The 13,381-nt window shown below is 35.4% G+C and overlaps 1 pseudogene; it reads right to left on the bottom strand.

Moving 5' to 3' along the window:
- LOC129031551 (large ribosomal subunit protein uL22-like) overlaps positions 1 to 5,078 on the bottom strand; it is a 70,668-nt pseudogene extending 65,590 nt beyond the window's left edge.
- Positions 5,079 to 13,381: the final 8,303 nt, after the last annotated feature.

Genomic DNA, 13,381 nt, shown 5'->3' with positions numbered 1-13,381 from the left:
GGCACAGCCTCCTTCCCAGCTGCCTTGATGGGCTGGTGTTGAATGTCTACTACTTTTCCAGGTATATGGCACAAGCTGTCATTGGATCTATCATTCTGGGGTCTGGAGGATGGTGGCCCTCTTCTCACAGCTCCACTAGGCAGTGCCCCAGTAGGGACTCTGTGTGAGGGCTCCGACCCCACCTTTTTGTTCTGCACTGCCCTAGCAGAGGTTCCCCATAAGGACCCCACCCCTGCAGCAAACTTCTTTCTAGACATCCAGGTGTTTCTATACATCCTCTGAAATCTAGGTGAAGGTTCCCAAACCTCAATTCTTGACTTCTGTGCACCCACAGACTCAACACCACATGGAAGTTGCCAAGGCTTGGGACTTGCACCCTCTGAAGCCACAGCCTGAACTATACCTTGACTCCTTTTTGTCATGGCTGGAGTGGCTGAGATGCAGGGCACCAAGTCCCTAGGCTGCATGCAGCACAGGGGCCCTGGGCCTGGCCCACAAAACCATTTTATTTCCTCCTAGCCCTCCAGGCCTGTGATGGGAGAGGCTGCCGTGAAGACCTCTGACATGCCCTGGAGACGTTTTCCCCATTGTCTTGGGGGTTAACATTCAGCTCCTCATTACTTATGCAAATTTCTGCAGCCACCTTGAATTTCTCCTCAGAAAGTGGCATTTTCTATTCTATCACACTGTCAGGCTGCAAATTCTGAACTTTTATGCTCTGCTTCCTTTATAAAACTGAATACCTTTAACAGTACCCAAGTCACCTCTTGAACACTTTGCTGCTTAAAAATTTCTTCCACCAGATACCTTAAATCATCTCTCTCAAGTTCAAAGTTCCACAAATCTCTAGAGCAGGAGCAAAATGTCACCAACCTCTTTGCTAAAACCTAACAAGGGTCACATTTTCTCCAGTTCCCAACAAGTTCCTCATCTCCATTTGAGACCACTTCAGCCTGGACTTTATTATTCATATTGCTATCAGCATTTTTTTCAAAGCCATTTAACAAGTCCCTAGGAAATTCCAAACTTTCCTACATTTTCCTGTCTTTTTCTGAGCCTTCCAAACTGTTCCAACCTCTGCCTGTTACCTAGTTCTAAAGTTTCTTCCACATTTTCAGGTATCTTTTCAGCAGCGCCCCACTCTCCTGGTACCAATTTACTGTTTTAGTCTGTTTTCACGCTTCTGATAAAGACATACCCAACACTGGGCAATTTACAAAAGGAAGAGGCTTATAATGGACTTGCGGTTCCACACGTGTGGGGAAGCTTTACAATCATGGTGGAAAACAAGGAGGAGTAAGCCGCGTCTTATATGGATGGTGGCAGACAAATAGAAAGAACTTGTGCAGGGGAACTCCTCTTTATAAAACCACCAGATCCCGTAAGACTTATTAACTATCATAAGAACAGCAGGGGAGAGACTTGCCCCCATGGTTCAGTTATCTCCCACAGGGTCCCTTCCATAACATGTGGAAATTCAAGATGAGATTTGGGTGGGGGGACACAGCTAAACCGTATCAGGTTGAGTGGGAGTAGATGGTCATTCACATTTCATAATTTTAACCAAGTCTTTTTTGAGCTGTACTTATTTATTCCAGAAAAAAATGGCATATGCCTGTTTGTATGTGCATGTAAACAATAAGATTAAAGTATTGACCCTACCTGTGTATGGGAAAAAACTAAGGAAAATTGTATAATCTTTGTGATTGTATTTTTTCATGTTTTCAGTTATAAGTATGTATTGGTTTTATAATAAAATAATAATTAAAAATAAGTTCTATAGAAATGCATTAAACTATAGTATGCCTACTTTAATCTTTGTAAAATGAAAATGACAAACTACTATATAACTATTTTATGTGCCAGGCACTCCTCTAAGTAATTACTTTATGTATATTAAGTTAATCCTCACAGAAGCTCTTGGACATGGATACTATTATTGCTCCCTTTTTATAGAATTGGGAACTGAGGCACAAATAGGTTAAAGAACTTTGCCCAAGGCTGCATGGCCGACATGAACAGGAAGTGGATTTCAATTCAAGTAGTTTTGCTCAATTCACTAATGAAATGTGTGTGTTTTGCCCAGACTGGGGATAAGGGAAGAGACAGTAAGTAAAGGTGCAGGAGACAAAGAATAATTAGATATAGTCTGAGGATTGCTGCTCTATTTTAATGCACCAGAATCTGAATAAAAATTAGAAGTAGTTTTTCCTCTGGATTGCAAGACATTGTATGTGACAAATATTCATGTTATAACCCTGCCAGAAATTTAAAACCAATAATTTTAATGAGATTCTTCTGAAAATATTAACAAGATTTCTTTGTGTGGTGGATTTTATGGAATGTGGCAAAAACCACTGTACACCAAGACATCTCATGGTTACTAACTTTTATTGTTAGAAAATAATTTCTTTAAATTTTCTGTCTTCAAATGTTCTAGATAAAATTTCAAAAATGTACATACATGAGAGAAGAACCTTTTTAATGAACATTTTAATGGCATATTCAAGCTGGCTTCTAACTAAAAACTCATGGCTGAGAAACTGTGACACCAAATAAACAACAGAAGAAAAGACTGAAATGTCAACATTTAGTAAAAAAGATGAGAGGAGACATATCAAATTTATTCACTATCTCCTCAGTGAAGTTGGCCTGGAGGCATATCATTATACACAAGACTTGAAATAATCACTCAATTTTACAATCCATACATTAAAGAAACTTGAGTTAAATAAGGGAAATATATTGAGATTATAGCTCAGAGTGGTAAATCTTTTCAGAATTCTTACAAATGATTTACTAGAAAACTTCTCATCTGACAGACAAACTTACAGCATGAGACTTGGAGAGGGGCAGGTAGGTAACTTAAGTGACCCCAAGTGTAGATATTGTCCTATGGAACATCATAGTACATGCAGAACACTATGGTATCTACAAGTTACCAAACTCCTTAATAAATACTTCTTCGTTTAAAGTGGTTCCTATGGCCTTTTGTTGATTCAATCAAAAACGTATTTTATTATTTTGAATCCTGACATTGAGAAAGCTACTCAATTTCTCTAAACGAAGTTTTCTCATTCAGAAAATATAAAAATTTTAATGATATGTACTCCTAAGATTGTTATAAGGATGAGGTAACTCAATATTTGCAATGTGCTTAGAACAATGCTGGCACACTGTTTTGCTGCATGTGTATGAGCAATACTCACAGGAACACATTCATTTTCTGGCATCCTATTGACTTCACCATTGTCTTTCTTAATATATTTCCCTTCTCATTCTATTTCGCCAGAATAAATGAGAATCTCTTTTTTTTTTTTTTGTCAAATTGCTGAGTTAATTTTCAAGTTTCTTGTGCATACCGAGAATCTAAATTCTTGCATGTTGTTGACCTTCATTATAGGATATTAATATTGAGATTTCCTTTGTGTAAATGGCTTGGTGTATATTGTAAGTAAACTAAAATAGGTGTTTGAGAAAAAAAAATTTAAAGTTATCACAAATTATTGAAATGGTCTCTAAAACCTCCATGGGATTATTACAATGAATTTAAAACAAATCATTCCATGGCTGGGTGTGGTGACTCACACCTGTAATCCCATCACTTTGGGAGGCCAATGTGGATGGATCACTTAAGTCCAGGAGTTCCAGAGCAGCCTGGGCAACATGGCAAGACCCCTTCTCTACAAAAAGAAAAAAAGAAAAAAAATTAGCTGGGCATGGTGACATGCACCTTCAATCTCAGCTACTTGGGAGGCTGAGGTGGGAAGATCACCTGAGCCCGGGAGGTGAAGGCTGCAATGAGCCATAATCACACTGCTGCACTCCAGGGTGACAGAGTAAGATCCCGTCAAAAAAAAAAAATCCATAACATGCATAATAATACCTAAGTCATTTATAAATGGGTGCTGTTATGTATTTTTATCTTTATAAAAACAGCGCAATTCTATTATGTAGATTTTTAGAAATAAAGAGAAGCATAGAAAACATAAGTTCCCCTCTCCTACAAACATTGTTAAATTTTGATTATACCTTACTAATGGTTTTTAATTAATCTTATTTTTTAACAAAATTAGAAACACGTTGTGTTCATTGTCTTGTAATCTGATTTGTTCATTTTACACTATAATAATACCTGTTTTGTTTTTAAACTCCTCTGATTGTAAGGTTAATATATGTTGAAAAGGTTAAAAAATGCAGCAATGTAAATGAAGAAATATACTGAATACTTTCCTCAGGGAACATTTTTATTTTAGCTTTCTGTATATTTCTATGAAATATTTTCTTTACATATACAACCATACAGATGATATAATATAGTTATCTATACTGTTAGTGTGGTGTTTTTACTTTATAATATATCTTGGCCATCTTTCCAAATCAGTACATTGAGGTCTGTTTCATTTCTTTTAAAAGCTGCATTTTATTATAGGAATATACCACACTCATTAAGCTAATACTTTATTGCTGGACATTTGGGTTGTTTCCAGTGATTTTTTTTTTCACTTTTAGTTGCATTTATTTTATGCTGAATGTATTCCCGTGCCATAAGTTTTTGTTCCTTCATTTTCTTCGGAGATACCTTTTTCTTCTGTGCAACTTTCTCTTCCGGTTTAGGAACAATTTGTTTCTTTTCAGTAAGGATCATTTCAATGCGGCGAGGACGGCTTCTTTATGTATGAGTTAATCTGACCATCAGCTCCGTAAGTCTAAAGGCATATCTTGGGTGCTTCATTCACCTGAATATGCTCGATGGCCAGAGAATCTGCATGTAAACCCTTAAGTTCAGCATGACTCTCTGCATGTTTAAGCATGTGCAGCAAAAATTCAAGCCACCGATCCTGTGTCCAGCTCCACTGTTTGGCCTGGGCACGCCTACCAACTCCACCATTGTAATGTTGGAATGGTACACGCTGTTTCTGTAAAGTGACATCTTTCACGTCACTTAATGGCTTTTCATACATGCATATCCTTGATGGCCTGGGCAGTTTCACGAGTCTTCTTAAATGAATACGATTTGAATCTCTTGATTTGCATGACTTTGTGGGGTTTTCTGTGTCAATCGAATAGTGAACCATTTTCAAAGATCACCTCAGGCCACTTAGGGGAAGAGGTAGAGCAGTGGCTCCCCAGTTTCTGATATTACCAACAATGTCCTAGTGAATCTGCTTATGTTCTTATTTTATACACTGGTAACAGAATTTCTGTAGAATAAATTCCCAGAAACAGAATTCCTGAGTCAAGGGACAGGCACATTTATAATCACATTTAGCTTCGATAAATTTCCCTATAATGTGGTTGTAGCACTGTATATGTCCTCAGAGTAGGAGAGAAACTGTTCTCTACACATTGTATACTTTTAATGTTTTGCCTAAAAAGCAAAAATAAATAATTTTTTCAATACTACAAATAGTCATTTTATTTTAGACTGTTGGATCTTTGAGAATTTTTCATGAGTGTCCAATATTTTTGTTATTTTAGTGGGAGGTTATTGCTTGAACATGATTGGGGATTTGAACGGAGTTCTTCAACATGTCAATGTGCTTACATGGCATATACGTATATGCAGAGAGAGACAGAGAGAGAAATCAAATATGACAACATAAGCAAGGCATACTTTCTGAATCAAGCTTGCATAGGCTAGAAACAAAATAAGTTTCTAGAAACTAAAGATATTGTATTATGTCAGTTTAGAGGAGTAAAGAAAGGCTCATAAAGAGGCAAAGCTTTTTGAACATTCCCATGAAATAAATTGAATTACAATTAAACATAGCCATTGAAAATTAAAAGTTTTGTTTAAAAACTATTAGTTTAATATCCAGTTATTAAACAGTCAATTAATTAAAATAATTAAACTCTGAGTTTGTGTGTAAACCTATTAGGTGCATTCCCCCAACACTTTATTAATTGTGATCAGCCAGTCTCCTTTGGTTGCTGCTTTGAAGGAGTTCCTGAGGACTCAACGAGTGAGACTACAGATGCATTAGCAGCACTGAATAAGTGAGGAGAGGGCCTGGAAGTTCTGTCATCCATGATGAGCCTGCTGTCTTGGGGAAATGTGAATAAGCATTGAAAGAGATATCACAAAACTGGATCCGAGTTTTTTTATTTTTATTTTTTTGGCAGAGTATCACTCTCTGTCACGAGGCTGGAATATGGTGGCACCATCTCAGCTCACTGCAAGCTCTGCCTCCTAGGTTCAAGCAATTCTCCTGCCTCAGCCTCCCAAATAGCTGGGACTACAGGTGCGTGCCACCACGCCCAGCTAATTTTTTGTATTTTTAGTTGAGATGGAGTTTCACCGTGTTGGCCAAGATGGTCTTGATCTCCCGACCTTGTGATCCGCCCACCTCGGCCTCACAAAGTGCTGGGATTACAGGCATGAGCCACTGTGTGCCCAGCCCCCGAGTCCTTCTTTGAAACAATCTGGTGGAAATTTTAAAATCATGTCATCCCAAATATCAGATTAATTGTTAATAAAATTACTACTGTGAATGACAGGTTGTCTTCAGCTGACACTGAATTGGGACTCTACACTGTTTTAACGATCTCTTACTTCTGCTACCTTCCATGCTCTCCCTTCCTAGGTCAGAATTGCCTTCTGAAAATTACATTAAGTTTACTTTCACTTCACATTCCTTTTATTTTTTATAGTTTCTAATAAATAGTCCTTTTTGTTAGTATCTACCTCTCTTTCTCTTTTAGGGTTTGTCACTGCCTGCCTCCAGCACCCTTGCCACAGTAGCTTCGAGGCCATGCTCTCCCTCCCACTTTAGAAACTGAAAGGGGAAATCTTCTTGCTGTCCCCTCTTGGTAGCCAGTGCACTAAACCCTGTTCTAGGATCAGCTGAATGACCCTAGCTAGGTCTTGTATCTCAAGGGACTCAACAGAAAAGAGTTGAATAATTAATGGAAGGCTCTGTTCTTATCTGTCCATTCCAATGGAGTGTTGATAGCTGAGCCTCCCACTTCACAGCCTTCAGAGTTATGTTTTTCCTAACCATTGTCCACTACTGTTTCTCCAGTCTTCCTACAACCTTGAGAACCCCAAATATCCTTCAAATAAATACATTTACTGTATATTACTTACCATCCAAGGATTCCTAGGCATTATATCTAGCCTTGCCACTGAGTCATTATTTCTTAGGAAGTTTACTCTTGTTAACACAGGAGTAATTATTAAAAATAAGAAAGGCTTCTATTGAAAAAGAGTGAAAATGAAGAGTGAAAAATGCTGGGAAAATGAAACCCTATGTTGCAAGACTACATCATTGTCAGCTTTTGTTAATTGGATGAAAGTGCATATAATTAGAAATAATTGATGGAAATCCACTTATTTAAGTGGTTAATATACGAGGGACAACAATCATGACATCCTAATTGTAAAAGACCCTGTATTTGCACCAGTGTGCCAGGTACTACAATGCTCTCTAACTGCACTGCCTGATGTATTCATTTTCAACAAATTATGACTTTTAGTATAACCACCTCTTTCTCTTTTTCTCTCTCTATAGATGTTGTACATTAACATTAGACTATTCTTAGAGTAAAAAATACAGCTAGTCTGCCTCTGTTTTTTATCTTGTTCCCATCTTTTGGAGATGGGAGGAGACATAGAAATGAAAATCAATGAGGATGAAGCTTAGCCAATAAATATTTTCTATGCTACTTTTTCTTATTCTTCTGTATGAAAATGTTTGGGATTGTGGAACCAAAGGAGTGCTGTGATTCTAAGGGTGTGGGTTTCAGGGGACCAGGAGGAACTGTCCAGAGTTGCCTGCATGAAGGAGAGTAGTGTTTATTGCAGGCTCTGGCTCAGAGAAGAAACTCAATAAATATGAGTAGAAGGAAGGAGAGAGAAATACAGAATAAAGGATAGGAGAAGGCAGGGAGGAATAAACAATGCATGTAAGGTGGATTTTTGAATAACACAATGTGAAGGAATTTGTTCTTTATTCTTTGATGAATTGTAAAGTTTGCATAGATTCTAGCAAAAAAAATTGCTACTAAAGAAAGTGAGAAAGAGAATAAATGAATATTTATAAAATAATTTCTCAATGGCAAAGCACTATATAAATAAGGATACTATTACATATCAAGTTGTCATAAACCCAACAAAACCCACTGTAAGATCTGTGGGTCTGATATTCAAATCTAATACTGTCACTATTTCACCACTCAGTCTCATGGTCCTTCACCTGTTCAACTGGCAAAATAGGAATATCATTTCAGTGTAGTATCATAGGAATGTTGTAGTATATACATCCTTAAGGCTTAAAGTTGTTATAAAGTAACTCTACCAAATTGATACCATTTGAAAGACCAAACAAGAACTTCTTGGGCAGCCAGGAAAGTCAGTTAACTTCTTTTACAGTTGCTTTTTCACATCTGCTTGTCCTTGTTTCCCTCTTTCCTTCCTTCTTTCCTTCCTTCCTTCCTTCCTTCATTCCTTCCTTCCTTCCTTCCTCCCTTCCTTTCCTCCTTCCTTCCCTCCTCTTTGTTTTTTCTTTTTTCTTTTTTTGTTTTTTTTAACAATTTCCAGAAACTGGTCTTTATAGAGGTCTTTAAAAACTAGGCCATAATTGAAATCATTTACCAGTGATGACCTCATACACACCTTGCCATAGAATACCAAGAATTACAAGTATAATTACTTGTGGAAGGCCATGGGTGTGCAGCATGAACTTCAGAAACACAAGAAGAATCAGATCATAAATGAACTTGAGTGAGATAAGAAATCTGAGAAGAGATCCAGGAGAACAACTTACTCTTTATTCATGCATCTAACAAATACTTCTTCAGCTACTATATTGTGCCAAGAAAATGAGCTAGACTATGGAGACCTGTAAACCTCATGAAGCAATCACGCCAAAGACCAGCTACTTCGTTAACCTGTAGTGGATCTTTTAATCCCAGCATTTCCTAATGTGTAATTTCTAATTTGTAATCAACTTCCCATTGGAACTTGAATTTTTAAATAAACCTCGCTAGACCTCAATGACTTCTATAATAAAATAGAAACGATAAACCTAAATTTCCTGGAGGCCATAGTTTGGACCACCTAAATGTTCCCAATAAACACAGCACTGAATTGAGTCACTATGTTACTGAGGACAAGGTTACAGTGTATAGGTCCTGACATCTAATTCATCCTTTCCTTAGCCCTCATTGGTCCCAGTCAACCCATCATCTTTTCCAAACTGTAGCATGCAGGGTAATAGTGCAATAGCAGCATAAGAAATTAGTTTTTATTTCTACAATAAACCAACTTTTCCATTTGACTTGGTTTAAATAGAGGAAGATAAAGCAGTTGTTAAAATAAGAGGCCTATGTAAGAGTTCATTATGAAGATCACACCCCCACAAAATAAATATGCCATATTTTCTGAATTATATATATATATATATATAAAATATGTTAATGTTTTATAACATACTCTTATCAGGAGATAAATCTTATTAAGGCACAAAGAAGTTATTGTATTTGTTAAAATGGGTGAATCAATGTAAGCTTTCTTATGGTTTGTCAAATTTGTAAAATATTATATTTCTCTTCAGATAGAGTTACATACTGTGTAGCTCAAAGATAATCCCTATGGTCCTGGCATATGTTACTTAATTGTCTCAGAAGGAAATGCCATAAATAGCATGCTGTCATTCCCCACAGGCATGGGCTCATCTGTCACAGTGGGGGCTCCAGACAGGGTGAGGTGCTCTAAGACATTTCTTAGTCTATGTAAATCACAGCCATTACTTCTTACCACTTCCCAACTGGTCAATTATGTATAAACATGTGTTAATAAAAATTTGCCTCTCTGCCTCTAAGGTACACACCCATAAAGCTACGTGAGTATGATAAAGTATAAATGGCATACATTATTATCTGATTCAACCTACCTCATAAATTATGATCCAAAGTGCTTCTATAGAAACAAAACTCCAGAAAAGCCTGTAAAGACAAATGCTGGAAAAGAAAGACAGAATAGAAAACAGTATTTTTTTCACATTTGCAACTTTAGTGAAAAAAACACTCAGGTTTGTCTTATAAGAAGAAAGAACCTAAAAAATATATTATACTTTATAAATATTTTTATAAGCATTTGACTCTTAATTGTCATAGATAGTGGGGCCATGAAAAATAAAATCCCCTATTGTTAGTAATAAATATGCAACATGTAATCAACAAAAATCTATCTATAAATGCATGGGTTCTAGAAATTTTCAAGAAAAATGGACCACACAGACTTTGACTGGAGGATGCCAGATCAAATAGTATAAGGAATAGTTTGTTCTAAGACTATGAAGTTTATGAGAGAAATACGATAAGCATATTTTAGTGAAAGGTGTAATGGGTTTCAAATCATAAGGCCTGTCTTAATTAGGTATGTATGATTTTGGACACATTATGTAAATCTTTTGAATATCTGTTACCTCAGAAAAATATAGAAACTTTTGGTGACACCAGCCAAACTCGCAGAGTTGCTGTGAGAAACAAATGAGATTAGTAAGTTCTGAAAAACAGTTTACAAACGTGTAAGTGTTTTCACAGGAATCATTATTATGTGTTTTAATGGCAATTCCTATTTTAAAAAAATATTGAAAGGTATTTAAGACTAATGATTATAAATTTATGGTTATATTTCTTGGAATTGCAATAAATTAAAAATGTTATTTTAAAGGTATATATACTAGTGTTTCTTAAATTATTGAACAGAATAGTATAAGATAATGGTAAATTATGTGTGAACTGAATCAAAATTGGAATGGTAGTAATTGAGTGCTTATCAAACACAAGGCATTGCACTAGGAATTGTATCTGCGCTCAATATGCCTTTTATTCACTTATTTATTCATTCATTCCTTAACAGCTTTGTTGAAGTATAGTGGATATACAAAAAACTGCTTATGTTTAATGTGTTCAACTTGATGAGTTAGGACATATGCAAACACCCGTGTTGCCATCATCACAGTCAAGATAATAGACATATCCAACATCTCTTAAAATTTTCTTGTTTTCATTTTGGTTTTTTTTCTTTGTTTATTGTGTTAAGAACATTTAACATGAGATCTACCCTCTTAAGAAAGTGCACAATACCCTATTGTTAACTATAGGCACGATGCTGTACAGAACTCTAGAATTTTTTCATCCAGCATACCTGAAACTTTATACCCACTGAATAAAAACTCTCTACTTCTCCCATTCCCTAACCTCTAACAACCACTCCAATACTCTCTGCTTCTATAAGTTTGACTATTTCAGATACCTCATATAAGTGAAATTATACAATATTGTCCTTCTATGACTGGTTTATGTAATTTATCATAATATCCTCCAGGTCTCTCTTTGTTGCCACAAATGGTAGATTTTTTAAAGGCTGAATAATACTCCATTTATATATGTACCACATTTTATTTACCCATTCATCAGTCCTTGGACACGGGTTGTTTTCCTATCTTGGCCATTGTGAGTAATGTTGCAATGAATATGGGCATACAGGTATCTCTTGAAAATCCTGATTTCAATTCTTACATATGATTTAGAATAAGAGCTAAAACTATAGACTCCAAAGGAACACTAGTATTGTTTTTTTCATGCCTCTTTTGATATAGGCTTTAAAGATCCAGAATTTCTTAGCCCACTGACAACTTTCATTTATCTTTAAAGTAAGGTGGGTCCCAGCTGTATGAATAGACCTGTCAACTCATAGATTCAAGAAAAACCAAAGGTTAATACTAATGACAAAACAAGACACACCCCAACATATAATCAGCAGAATCGACCAGGACTTAATAGATAAGGTTTTATCACCATCCAAAATGTGTTAAATTGATTTTTGACAGTGATGGAATGGTGAAATTCTATTTTAGTTTGACAGACATGAATTAAATGCGTTGTTAATACTGTCTGATATTTTTGTGAGTTCACATCACCCTGTCCACTTGTACGTGGTTTGTAGACATCAGTTCCTAAAAGATATGCCACAGGAAATCTAGTAAAACACAAATGCATGAAACAATTATTGTAGGATCTCCAGAATATCTTTGAAATTTTAAAATCATACATTAAATTCAGATTATATTTATTATTAAACTAAGTAGAGGTAATCCTAACTGGGCTATATCCTAACCAATGGTCTTTTTTATTAGCAAATTTATAAACTATTATTTATTAGCTGTGGGTATAATCAATAATTAAGGCAAGTAAAGGGATAATAATGATGGGTTATGAATTCACTCAAAAAACCTGACATTTTACTGCTTTTCCTACAATACATCATCATTCCATGTAGATTTAGTACACTAAACAGATAACATAGTACATTTTAATGAGACTATTTTGAAATCTTACTCAAATTTGCATTTATTAAAACTTTACCTTACTTCTAACTAACGTGATTCAGAGGTAGGTCCAAAGGGGTATATGCACCATCATTCAATAAAACTAATGAATGCACAATAAAGATGTCATTATACTATCTATTCACTTTTAACTCTTATATCTGAGCAACTACCTTGAAAATACAGTGTTACGGTATTACACATTTTACTAGGTAATCTATATATTGTATGAAATAAGGGTTTTTATTTGAGGAATTTGAACATTCTTTCTTCCTACCCTCTCTCCCTTTTCCCTTCCTTCCTTTCTTCCTTGCTTTTTTCTCTCCTCCCTCTCTTGCCCCTTTCCTTCCTTCTTTTCTTACCTCCTTTATTCATTTATATTCATTCAAAACCCATTTATTCATAAAAATGACTCCTATGAAACAGGCATTATATTACGTTCTGTGGATATAAAAATTAATAAAATAGTCCACATTTAAAGAACTTTCATATGACACAAACATAGAATTTCATACTTCTTTGTAATGGATTAGTTGGTTGAAATTTGAATGCCTTGCCAGAAGGAGATATATGACACCCTTTCACCGTAGACTATGATAATAGACTAAAGTTAATAAGCATATAATAATAGAGCAACTAATAGAAGAAGCTGCTACCACAATAATAGAAACAGTGCAGGTCATAATCACCGTTGTAAATTCTTAGGGTATCATACTCTATATGTGTGGTGTGTGTGTGTATGTATGTGCGTATACATACATTTGTATATATGCTATTATATGTTATATAGATATGCTATTGAGAATATATACATAGAAGAGTTAAAAGTAAAATTATTTAAATTGTACAATACAAATATGGCCCCTCCAAACTTTGATGTAATCATATTAATATCACTTAAAATAGTCTTTAAGAAAAAAGCATTATGATGGATAGAGAGGCTCACTATATAATTATTAAAGATATTCACAGAGAAAACAAATGAATTTAAACTTGAATATTGTCTTCATAAAGTCAAGTATGAATTAATTGATTTAACTACA

This window comes from Pongo pygmaeus, chromosome 11 (assembly GCF_028885625.2).
Source record: "Pongo pygmaeus isolate AG05252 chromosome 11, NHGRI_mPonPyg2-v2.0_pri, whole genome shotgun sequence".
Taxonomy (NCBI): Eukaryota; Metazoa; Chordata; class Mammalia; order Primates; family Hominidae; genus Pongo; species Pongo pygmaeus.
Note: the sequence above shows the minus strand (reverse complement) of the source record. Positions and strands in the feature narration are given on the sequence as shown.